Raw genomic sequence first — 12,045 nt, forward strand, 5'->3', positions numbered from 1 at the left:
ATGGGTAAGGGCGAATAATTGCGATTTTTTAACCATTCGGTAACATTACGAAGGACACGATTGCGCATCTAGTTGGCTAACACTGCGAATACCACGTCTTTGTAACCGAATAAAGCTACTACAAGGCCTCGCTCAGTTTAACGACTGTTGTACTAAAGAACCCGTTTGCAAACCTCCTGCCAGAAAAAAAAGTTTCAATAAAATCAATCATGTGAAATCCACAGTAGAGAGAGGCGAAACAGAGATTGACAAGAGGGAAACACTACTCTAGCGCAAGGGAAGGTAGAAAGATAAGAATGTAGAAAGAGATAAGTGAAAGAAAGGGAGAGAGATAACAGACACGATCACATACGGTCATGATCACGGCACTCTTCACAGCACAGGATTACGTGCAGCGCTATGAATGCCGATACAGGCTAAAGCTCCTTGTGCAGGTTTGTTGATGGCTTAGGAGGTTGGTACTACAAGTGCGGTTTGGTCGAACAATGGTCTGGGATAAATGCAAGCTGAATCATTCGGGAGCAACTGTCTCTGTAAAGTGTACTGACTACAGTCACTGAAAGTGACTTCAAGGGTATTCTCGTGACCACAGTTATAAGATGTAGTGTTGTCGCCCACTTTAATATAGAAGGCAAAATGTTTCGTAAAAGCCACCCCTGGCAAAGCCAAAAAAGCAGGGTAGTCTCGCGATGGCCGAGTTGAGGTTGTCCAGGTGCAGTGCGAGGGGCCGCGAAGAGATACCTTCGTTGTTTCGAAAACTTGGGTCGTTTCATACGGATAACCGGAGTTGTCGTGTAATCACGCTAAGTTTTCTAGCGACCTCTATATCAGGAGCAGGCTCATCCACACCAGTAGCCTTAATCGCACGATTTCGACCACAGCACGGCGATGATAACGATCAGTCTCCACCATGTCTGGCCTGTCAGCAAACCGGAATCAATTGCACGGTGTTTCACATTGGCAATATAGCTGCATCTGTAATATATACGTCGGCAGGACAACGACATGGCAGCTCTCTCGACCCCAACGTGGTCGAATGGAGTTTTCCATTGAATTCTCTGTAGGAAATGACACAACCATGAAGTTGATACTCGCAACAAACCCCCATAGAACTTGGCTGGAGTACGCTTTGACAGCTGTGAGATGGTCATTAGTAATCAAAAGACAAGTGATAACACGGACACAGACAGAGAAGAAGGACAGGACGAGCGCTCGTCCTGTCTTCTACTCTGTCGGTTTCCCTGTTATATGCGCTAGTCTTTTGATTAATGATGACATACTAACTAGCCCAGCTTTCTGCCTTGATCGCGGTAAGATGGTCCTTTGTGTGAACCGATCGTTGTCATACGTGGATGAACTAGGCATTGCCAGTCTATATTGAACTCTAGTTGCGAGGCGGGGCTAACCACGTGCAGCAAAATATTTGATGCTGAACCGCCAACTAACAAATATAAGGTGTGTGCACAATATATTATCTTTGCCACGTAGCAAAACAAATTTTTTTCGCTCCTGTAAAAGCATTTGTAAGCGCAGTTTTCTTTTTTCTTCTGTTTTTCACAGACATGCCTTGGAGGTTCAATATTCCTTGTAGTGGACTCTGTCGTCAGATGACCTCCTTTCTTGTGAATATTTGATCTATAAAGGAATGGTTGACTGATTTGTGTCATGACTGATTCGTCCGCGAACTCTTAGAGTGCTCGAATCGTCGTCGAACATTTGCTTCTTACGTGCGTTGAATCCAAGTTCTTGACTGGTATTCGCTCATTAGTTTTGTCTCTCAGTGATTAGTGCAACTGCATTGCCTGCCAATTATTTATCGCCTATGTTGTATTTCCGCGCGTAGATATTGTTGGAGATGAACAGGTACAGTATGACAAGTTCTGCATTTTGAAGTTCCCTACTGCGATGGTGACTGAACTGTCCAAACGAAAACCTCATAAGGACTGAGGGTGCTTGGGCTAGGCTTTTGCATGCGACTTACCATAGTATCCACGTTGACGCCTTCTACACCACTTTCTACGCCTTCTACGCCTTATACTATTTGCGCACATAACCAAGAGATTTGGAATTGACCAAGCTGCCATTAGCGTGGGAGCCTTAGTTTTCATAAAGCAGGGTTAATATTTAAGAAGAGGGGCTATGAAAAAAAAAAACTTCGTCGTGTGCAGTGGAAATCAGACGGCGAACATCCACTGGGCACAAAAGTATGTTTCTTGCCTTCGCACAATATTAGGTAGATAAATTCATTACTGTTTTTTTTTCACGTATCAAATACTGCCTAAAAATTCCAGTCCATATTTGTCTAAGGGCGTGTACATGATAAACGTTCACTTGCTGTGCAGCTATTGGAAATAACACTGAATGAACTCGTTTACAGGGGCAGTGACAAGCCAGGTGCTTGAACAGAAACGAACGCAAGTGCTCCGAGAAGCGTTTATCTGTTGTATAAATTCGTTACTTAACAATGAAGGCTCCGCACGTGTGAAACAACACGCACACACAAGCACACAGACACACACAAAAAAGAACAGCGTGAATTGAATCAGCGCCAGTGTTGCTTTATGTATTATCGTCAACAGCCAATTGTGAACATAATATGCAAGTGTAATAATGTTTCTAATTTGTTTAATCGCAACTGGTATTCACAGCCTACTTGAACCCTTTGTGTCTATCTATAAATATAGCCACTTTTACGCCGGCACTTCTCAGTAAAAAAAAAATATTTTACAATTTATGTGGTGCTGGGCAGATTCGAAACCACGTTACACGGCTTCATCATTCACATCAGGTTAACGCTAGAACGCTGCGCCGCGAATGAGCGCGGGTAGCGAGCGATAAATTCTCAGCGTTGGCACGCATCGGCGTGCCTCGAATGCAATCTGGGTGGCTACGCAAATGGATGGCGCAGCGTGTCTAAACAGCAGCGCGAGTGAGAAGCCCGACTGCAGTACACGGCTCATACATGACGTGTCTTGGCGGTGGCTCTTTCAGTTCTGTTATGGTGCAGTCACGCGGAGGCCAAGACCTCGCACACTTCGCGATGTACATAAAGTATACATATTGTTACGGTGAAGTGAAGGAAGACGTTGAATTGGACTAGAGAAAGACGAAGTCTGGCGGTTGCCTGAACGCCATATCCATCATTTGTAAATATAAGTTATTTTACACTCGTGGGCCTGCTTTCATCCCGCAACATTTTGGTGGAAGGTGCGGGGTACCACCACGGAACTTCGCAGCGGACGTCATCTACCTGCTGCCACAATGGCAAATCAACCGACACAAGCGACAACGCCTCGGCAGCCCGTGCCCACGGTCATCCTCACTCACCCACGGGACCCGGGAACATTTTGTGGCACGGACAACGTCGACGTCGATGACTGGCTTACGATGTACGAGCGAGTGTGCGACAACAACAGGTGGGATCCTACAATGATGCTTGCAAACGTAATATTTTATCTGAAGGGAACTGCGAAGCAATGGTATGACACACATGAAGCTGACCTAACGAGCTGGGATGTTTGCAAAGAAAAAATGCGAGACCTGTTCGGCAGACCTGTCGGTCGTCAGCTGGCAGCTAAAAAAGAACTTGCGTGCCGCGCTCAGACGTCCACAGAATCCTATGTCGTGTACATACAGGATGTGCTGGCCCTCTGTCGCAAGGCTGATGACAACATGACCGAGGCCGACAAGATTGGCCATATATTGAAAGGTATTGCAGACGATGCCTTCAATCTCTTGATGTGTAAGGATTGTGCCACTGTGGATGCAATTATTAAGGAGTGCCGGCGCTTCGAACAAGCGAAGGGCCGCCGCGTCACTCAAACTTTCGACCGGTTGCCCAATACCGCCGCGACATCTTCTTGCGAAGACCCGCCGCGGTTCGTTCAGCCCGCAGGACCGGAAGAAATAACGCGCATCGTTCGCCGTGAGCTTGAGGCCATGGCCCCGGCTCCCGTTCGTTCAGACTGTCGGGAAAGCGTACCCGCTATCTCCGTTATACAAGCGGTCGTTCGGGAGGAAATAGCAAGTTTGGGCATTCCATCTCTCTGCTCAGTCCGCCATACCAACACCTACCAAATTTCTCCGACCGCTCGCTCCCGGACGCAAAGCTTTCCACCACTCCGTCGCAACCCAGCTGAATGGCGCACAGCGGATGATAAACCCATCTGTTTTAATTGTTCCGGTATTGGACACATCGCCCGTCATTGCCGCAACCACTGGTCGTCGCCTCCTCGGTGGTCGTCTCCGAGTCACTACAGCCAAGTACCCGACAATCGCACTTTCTCGCCCTATACGCCGACTAGGAACATCAACGCCGACAGTGCTCCACCAAGATCCAGCCGATCCCCGTCTCCGCAAGGTCGTAGGTCCCGTTCGCCTCTCGTTCACCGCTCTTCGTCCCCTTCTGCAACCGGTCGCTTCGCTTCGGGAAACTAGGCGGTGCAGCTCCCGGAGGTGAAGCTGCAACTCCGACCCGGCCCACAAATCCTCTATTGACCCTGCCTACATGTGGAAACCTGCTGGACATTGAAGTCGATGGCGTTCCTGTTAGATCTCTCGTTGATACAGGAGCGCAGCTTTCAGTTATGAGCGCTGCTCTCCGCCGCCGGCTCAAAAAGGTTCTGACCCCCGCCGTACCGTGCACCGTGCGAGTCGCCGATGGGAGTACGTCACCTGTCCTTGGAATGTGCACAGCACGTGTGACCATTGGGGGCCATTATACCGTTGTTCTATTTATCGTCCTTGAACACTGCCCACACGACCTAATTCTCGGCCTCGACTTCCTTTCGAAACACTCTGCCCAAATTGACTGCTCCGCAGGTGTTGTACAGTTGGACCTGCCGCTTCCTGCCGACGCAACCACTTGTGCTCCACACCGCTTATGTGCTGCTGAATTTGCAAGGCTGTCTCCACAGGCTGCTACAAATGTCCTGCTGACGCCCTGTCCTCCCGTACCTGATGGCGAGTACGTCCTGTCGCCGCTTACTGACGTGGTTTTGTCGCGTAATATTGCCCTACCGAGCACCTTAATTCGGATCCGCGAAAACTGCGCTCGCGTGCCCATCCTGAATTTTGGGTTCTCGTCACATGTTTTGCCACACGGTATCGCCATAGCGCATATCACTCCTTTGGAAGAATTTCAGATTTCTTTTTTGACCTCTGAATCCTTCCTCAGTACGAACGGACCTTTGTCACCCACTCCTCCGTACTCGACGCCTGCGGACGATGTTTCTAAGATGATCGCCCCCGACCTTTCTTCCGAGCAAACAACAGCTCTTCGTCATCTCCTGTCATCTTATCGGGACATCTTTGATTTGGACGACCGTCCACTTGGCCAGACATCTGTTGTCACGCATCGCATCAACACCGGTGACGCCAGCCCCATTCATAGGCGGCCATATCGTGTCTCGGCAACAGAAAGGGCCATCATACAGAAAGAAGTAGACAGGATGATGGACAAGGACATCATTGAACCCTCCAGTAGCCCGTGGGCATCACCGGTTGTCTTAGTAAAGAAAAAAGATAACTCGTGGCGCTTCTGCGTTGACTACCGTCACCTCAACCGGATAACAAAGAAGGATGTTTATCCCTTGCCTCGCATTGATGACGCTCTTGACTGCCTTCACGGATCCCAATACTTTTCATCAATTGACCTCCGCTCCGGCTATTGGCAGATTAGCGTCGATGAGATGGACCGCGAGAAAACCGCCTTTGTCACACCGGACGGTCTGTACCAATTTAAAGTCATGCCCTTTGGATTATGCAATGCGCCAGCTACATTCGAGCGCATGATGGACTCTCTCTTGCGCGGCTTGAAGTGGTCTACATGCCTGTGTTACCTCGACGATGTGATTGTGTTTTCGCCGAACTTTGAGAGCCACCTGCGGCGCCTCACAACCATACTCTCCGTGTTTCGCAGGGCTGGCCTTCAGCTAAACTCCTCCAAGTGCCATTTCGGTCGCCGTGAAATTAACATGCTTGGTCATCTCGTCAACGCCGCCGGAATCCAACCTGATCCACAGAAAGTTCACGCCGTGCGAAATTTTCCTGTACCTTGTTCAACGAACGATGTCCGTAGTTTTCTGGGCTTATGCTCTTATTTTCGGCGATTTGTGAAAAATTTTGCGGACATCGCTCACCCTCTCACTGACCTTCTTAAGAAAGACGCCTCTTTCTCTTGGGGACCGCTACAGGAGAAAGCCTTCTCTACCCTGATTGAGCGGCTTACCACTTCCCCGATTCTCTCCCACTTTGACCCTTCTGCGCCCACTGAAGTACGAACTGACGCGAGTGGTCATGGCATCGGCGCTGTCCTCGCTCAGCGTCAACAGGGCCAAGACCGTGTCATCGCTTACGCTAGCCGCCGCCTTTCCACGCCCGAGCGAAATTACTCCATTACTGAGAGAGAATGTCTCGCGCTCGTATGGGCGGTCGCGAAATTTCGCCCGTACCTTTTCGGTCGGAGCTTCTGCGTTGTCACCGACCATCACGCCCTCTGCTGGCTCTCCTCTTTGAAGGACCCAACTGGACGACTTGCACGTTGGGCATTGCGCCTACAAGAATATACATTTTCTATTATATATAAGTCAGGACGCCTGCATAAAGACGCTGACTGCCTGTCCCGCAATCCCGTGGATCAACCGGACGATACCGATGCAGACTCGGACATCAGTATTCTGTCCCTCTCCGGCTTCCTCCACATTGGCGACGAGCAGCGCAAGGATCCTGTTCTTCGAACACTTATGGAACGCCTAAGCTCCTCGCCCAATGACCCGTCCCTTCGGATGTTCACCTTGCGCGATGGAACTTTATACCGTCGTAGCGTTCGTCCTGACGGCCCGGAGCTCCTCCTAGTCGTCCCCAAGCACCTTCGACTCACCGTGCTCCAGCAACTTCATGACGCTCCTACTGCTGGACATCTGGGCGTCACTCGTACTTACGACCACCTGCGGCGCCGCTTCTTCTGGCCTGGCATTTATCGCTCTGTGCGCCGTTATGTCGCTTCTTGCGACCTGTGTCAGCGCCGGAAGACGCCTGCTATGCCTCCCGCTGGTTTGCTTCAACCCATTGATATACCTACAGAGCCCTTCTTCCGTGTGGGCCTCGACCTCCTTGGTCCGTTTCCAATTTCCATCAAAGGCAACAAATGGATTGCTGTAGCAACCGATTATGCCACTAGATATGCCATCGCACGAGCCCTGCCAACCAGCTGCGCTACAGATGTCGCCGACTTCTTACTAAAAGACGTCATCCTGCACCACGGCGCCCCTCGCCAGTTGCTGACGGATCGCGGCCGCTACTTTCTATCGAAGGTCGTTGATGATCTGCTCCGCTCCTGTTCTACAGAACATCGGATTGCTACCGCGTACCACCCTCAAACGAACGGCCTCACCGAGCGACTCAACCGCACACTCACTGAAATGCTCGCCATGTACGTTTCCAACGATCACCGCGACTGGGACGTCGCTTTACCATACGTCACTTTCGCATACAACTCGTCCCGTCACGACACTGCCGGATTTTCACCATTTTTCCTTTTGTACGGCCGCGACCCCACCTTGCCTTTTGACACGTTGCTACCTTCCGCAGTACAGTCACCCAGCACTGCTTACGCTCGCGATGCTATTGACTTAGCCGCCCAGGCCCGAGATGTCGCCCGTCATCGCCTCACCGTCTCGCAAGCTTCTCAAAAGCGACGCTACGACCTTCGGCACCGAGACCGCCATTTTTCACCTGGTTCCCTTGTCCTTCTCTGGACGCCTTCACGTCGTGTCGGCCTGTCGGAAAAATTACTGTCCCGTTTTTCTGGTCCGTACCAGATCTTACGCCAACTGTCCGACGTGACCTACGAGATCGCCCCACTCGGTCAGCCTTCCGTGCCTCCCAACTTAACCAGTGATGTTGTTCACGTCACCAGGCTCAAGCCCTATGTCCCCCCAATAAGTGAGGCTGTTTAACTTGCACCGGGACGGAGCTCCCCCACCGGGAGGGTGATGTTACGGTGAAGTGAAGGAAGACGTTGAATTGGACTAGAGAAAGACGAAGTCTGGCGGTTGCCTGAACGCCATATCCATCATTTGTAAATATAAGTTATTTTACACTCGTGGGCCTGCTTTCATCCCGCAACAATATACACGACTTATGATGCATATATGTAAAATGAATTTTATCCAATCTTTTAGAAATCTGTACAAGTGTATATGCGTTTCATAATTTACAAACGTTAACAATCCTGCCAATCTATTCAAAGTAAATTCTTTCACCACAATTTATACTTGTACTTTTCACTTGAAGATATTTAACAAGTGAATCACCTACTTCTTCCTACTCTCAGAAAATACTATAAATTTGTGATCGCATAAGACGAAACGAATCTTTACCAATTACTTCAATAACGAATCTCCCACCGCCACAGTACGTGCGACCTTAAATGTTAATCGCATTAAAGACGATAAAGAACCTCCAAAAATGCATTTTGACGAAGTTTTTTTTTTACTCATGAGCATCTACTCTTATGTTCCTGTCATTTTCACTTTCTCCTTCTACTTCCGTTTTACTCTTCTCTTTTTACTCCCTTGGCCGAGTTTTCAGGCTAGAACACTGTAGTTAAGGCTGTAGCGGGTATCTTTATGCGCGCCAGCTTCAGCGATGAATATGACGAAGACACAGTGGCTGCACTCTGTGTGTGCCGTTTGCCCGACCGGGATGTTTGGCAGTGACGACTTGCGAATGTCAACTCACTTCAGTCTTCTGGATATATAGTAACTTACCTATGTGCGGTGACCGGGTGCTATTTATGCACTCTCAGCAAGGTCAATCTGTCAGGTTTTTATCTTCTAACAAATTTCTCTCTTTCTTTGAACTGCGGAGATTTATTTGAAGTGTTTACTGCTCGAAACGTTCTTGACTACAACTTGAGCTTATGTGTCCGTGAACTGTTCTCTCATTTGGCGGTTCCTGCAATTAATACGGGTAACTCATCTGACCTCTGACGCCAACATAAGACGGCCTCTAACGTCCCTGCCTTTATACGTAGGACTGAGGTCGCGGGATTGAATCCCGGCCACGGCTGCCTCATTTCGATGGGGGCGAAATGCGAAAACACCCGTGTACTTAGATTTATGTGCACGTTAAAGAACCCCAGGTGGTCAAAATTTCCGGAGTCCTCCAGTACGGCTTGCCTCATAACCAAAAGGGGATTTTGGACGTAAAACCCCATAATTTAAATGATTACTTACGTAGGACTGCGCAAATAGCATATTAGTAGCTTTTACATACGAAAAATATCTCATGTGAGAACAAGAAACCATTGCGGAGTTGCCTTCCTTCTACGCAATGCACGCTTCATTTGCGAAGGCAATTTTCTCAGAAGCTACGGTAGGCATATTGTCCTGCAGTGCAGATCATGCTTAAGAAGTGAACGTCCGAGGCAGCAATCCAGGCTTTATAAGGTCGTTGTTACGGGAAAGCAATTTTTGATGTGTATAGAGGCAGAGTGACTCCAGGAAAAAGAAAAGTGGTCAGCGTTCTTTATGCTTCGTTCTTTGAGATGTGACGCCCACATGACAATTTTACGTGCAATAATCGATGGGACGAGAAATAGGGCTGTAGCGTCAACAGGTCTTACCTTTACGTGATGGTTGCAGCAGCTCATGTTAAGCCGTGTAGTTTGAATCAGCAAATGGGAGGAAGGGAGGAGGAACAGTTTGTGCGTTCAGCCTCTTGTTCGTGCTATATACTTGCTAAGAAAAAAAAGGCAGTTAAAGCTACAGTGCATGTGCTGTCGTACTTTCACTACGTCCGTGTCTTTACCCGCCAGAAAAAAAAATGTGTTAAGTAAAACAGAGTATAGCCCAGTTTTTCGTTCTTACTACAAAGCTTCATTTGTGGTTTTACGAAAGCTGATCAAAATAAACAAAAACAAGCATGGACCTCACAGCAGCCATAAAACAGCCACTCAGAAATATTATTGAACACACTACCCTTTTAAGCAGTTCCCATAACCTTAACATTACGCCGCATTTCTTTAAATAGGGAGTACAATAATGTCACTAGCAAAGAAAAAAAACTTAGCAAGTAAGTAGCCCTTGAAACTACGTACACTCATATCATTGCTTTACGCCTGTTTGCCACTTAAATGGAAAATAAACCTATCCAAGCAACGTAAAACAATATTTAGGGAAACCGAAACAAAACTATTTCTGTACAAGAATTCATTTGGGCACGTTGATACTGGCTCAACATCTTGAAGGGGCAGCGCAAGACGGCAAAAACAGAAATCATTAAAGATACAGCACAGCGCTGGACTCGCAGCTAGCTTTATTATAAAGCATACACATACTTTAGTATTGCTACCTACAATCACGTGCTCTCCCATCAATGATCTCCTCAGCAGTGCACAGGAAAACAGCAAAACCATGTATTCTAATGCTATACTATGAAGCGGTTTAAAAGTGCTGATTAACTGTCATGCAGAGTTAATGAAGCCATACTTACAACAACGTGGTCTATGTTTCTTGATATGGTAGGCCTCAATAGTCTCTCTTGTAGTCTGATTGCTATGTGCTGAAAGAATTACGGTATCTTCAAACTTTTTCATTGCCCTAAATTTCATGAAGCTGTCGCGAAGCTGCTTGGCTAGTGATAAAGATAAAACAATCATGTAGCTGTCATCGGGAGAAACGAGGCCAGTTTACTATTAAAAGAAAGCACGTTTCAGAGGCAGCGTACCCTTATGTCGGCGCGTGCCAGGTAATGTTGTTAGCAAACAAGATTATCGGAAATGCCCTTGTCTTGGTCAAACAATCATTACTCGGATGACGGGCATCTGGAATAGAATCCTTGGAGTGGCGTGGCTTTATTATATACCGCATGCCTGTATCATTCTGCACTTGGCACCTGTGAGGCAACCTATATGGAAACGTTTACAAGAACGGTAAGTTGAGCAGGTCAGGTATACGTGATTTCATAGTTGACAAAACAACACAAAAGAGAGAGAGAGAGATAGAGAGAAAGTGACACACGAGAGAAGCACACCGTACACGACCGCGCTCATTCGCTATAGTGTTCCATGTCGGGCGTTTTCGCCTTTTTTGCACCGTTTATTCAAGCCCGTAAATAAATTTCCTTACAAACATCGCGCAGTCGGATGATTGAGGCACAACGCTTGGGCAACGTGCATGCGCCCTCACGCAGACTTCGGCACCTCGATAACAAATGTTACCTCATACACGCGTGGCTTAGGGAGCCTCGAGCCTGTAGTTTTTCGCGAATGTCGTACCTGCGTATGACTCTCCGCTGATGCTTATGACTGATGACTGATGACTGATGATGACTGATGACTTATGACTGATGCTTATGATGATACGTATGACTCTCCGCTGATGCTCAAGGCCATACAGGCCTTGAGGGGAACGAACTGGCCGATTCGCTAGCCCGAGGTATTATTAACCGGGCCGACTAGACTGGGACGCTCCCTGGTAGCCACTGTAATGACCCCAATCCAACGAATCCCCAGGAGATTCTCGCTCATCAGCGTGCAACCAGAAAAAAAATACCCTCCCCTCACTCACAACTCAGTGGAGAGGAAGCGGCCAGCTGGCGCAAAATTCAGACTGGGGTATTCCCCAGAATGCCATGTTCCCCACTCGCTACAGAATCGACTGCCCGTGGTGCGGAGGCGCACCAACACTACAGCACATTACTTGGAATTGTGAATCATGCCCGTTCTATAAAACACACCGCACAATAGAGCAATAAGAGGCACAGCTAACCAGCTCAGACCTGGCGGGACAACACTCCTTTATAAGACAGGTCAAGCGGGCGGCCGAGGCCAGCGGGGCCTTGGACTAAAGGGTCTCCGACCACAGCATGTAAATCGTTTGTCAATAAATGTTTCTCTGTCTCTCTCGCATGGTGACGATGCGGCGGAATTGTGTGTGTGTGTGTGTGGGGGGGGGTGATTTGCTGCGGAATGCGGCGGAATTTTACTTGTTCGAATCGCCGACACTCTTTCACGATGGCATCCGCGGTAGCACAGTTCCT

At 48.3% G+C, this 12,045-nt stretch overlaps 1 protein-coding gene across 3 annotated transcripts in view; it reads left to right on the forward strand.

The window, feature by feature from the left end:
• Positions 1–12,045, forward strand: part of LOC135912296 (venom serine carboxypeptidase-like) — a 174,799-nt gene that overhangs the window by 75,924 nt on the left and 86,830 nt on the right. The window contains exon 2 of one of the 3 annotated variants that reach the window (XM_070540686.1): positions 1,561–1,622. The exons of the other annotated variants lie outside the window; for them this stretch is intronic. The gene's annotated coding sequence lies outside the window, so the exon portion shown is untranslated. The remainder of the gene's footprint in view (positions 1–1,560; positions 1,623–12,045) is intronic. 3 annotated transcript variants of the gene reach the window in all.

Source organism: Dermacentor albipictus, chromosome 6 (assembly GCF_038994185.2).
Source record: "Dermacentor albipictus isolate Rhodes 1998 colony chromosome 6, USDA_Dalb.pri_finalv2, whole genome shotgun sequence".
Classification (NCBI taxonomy): domain Eukaryota; kingdom Metazoa; phylum Arthropoda; class Arachnida; order Ixodida; family Ixodidae; genus Dermacentor; species Dermacentor albipictus.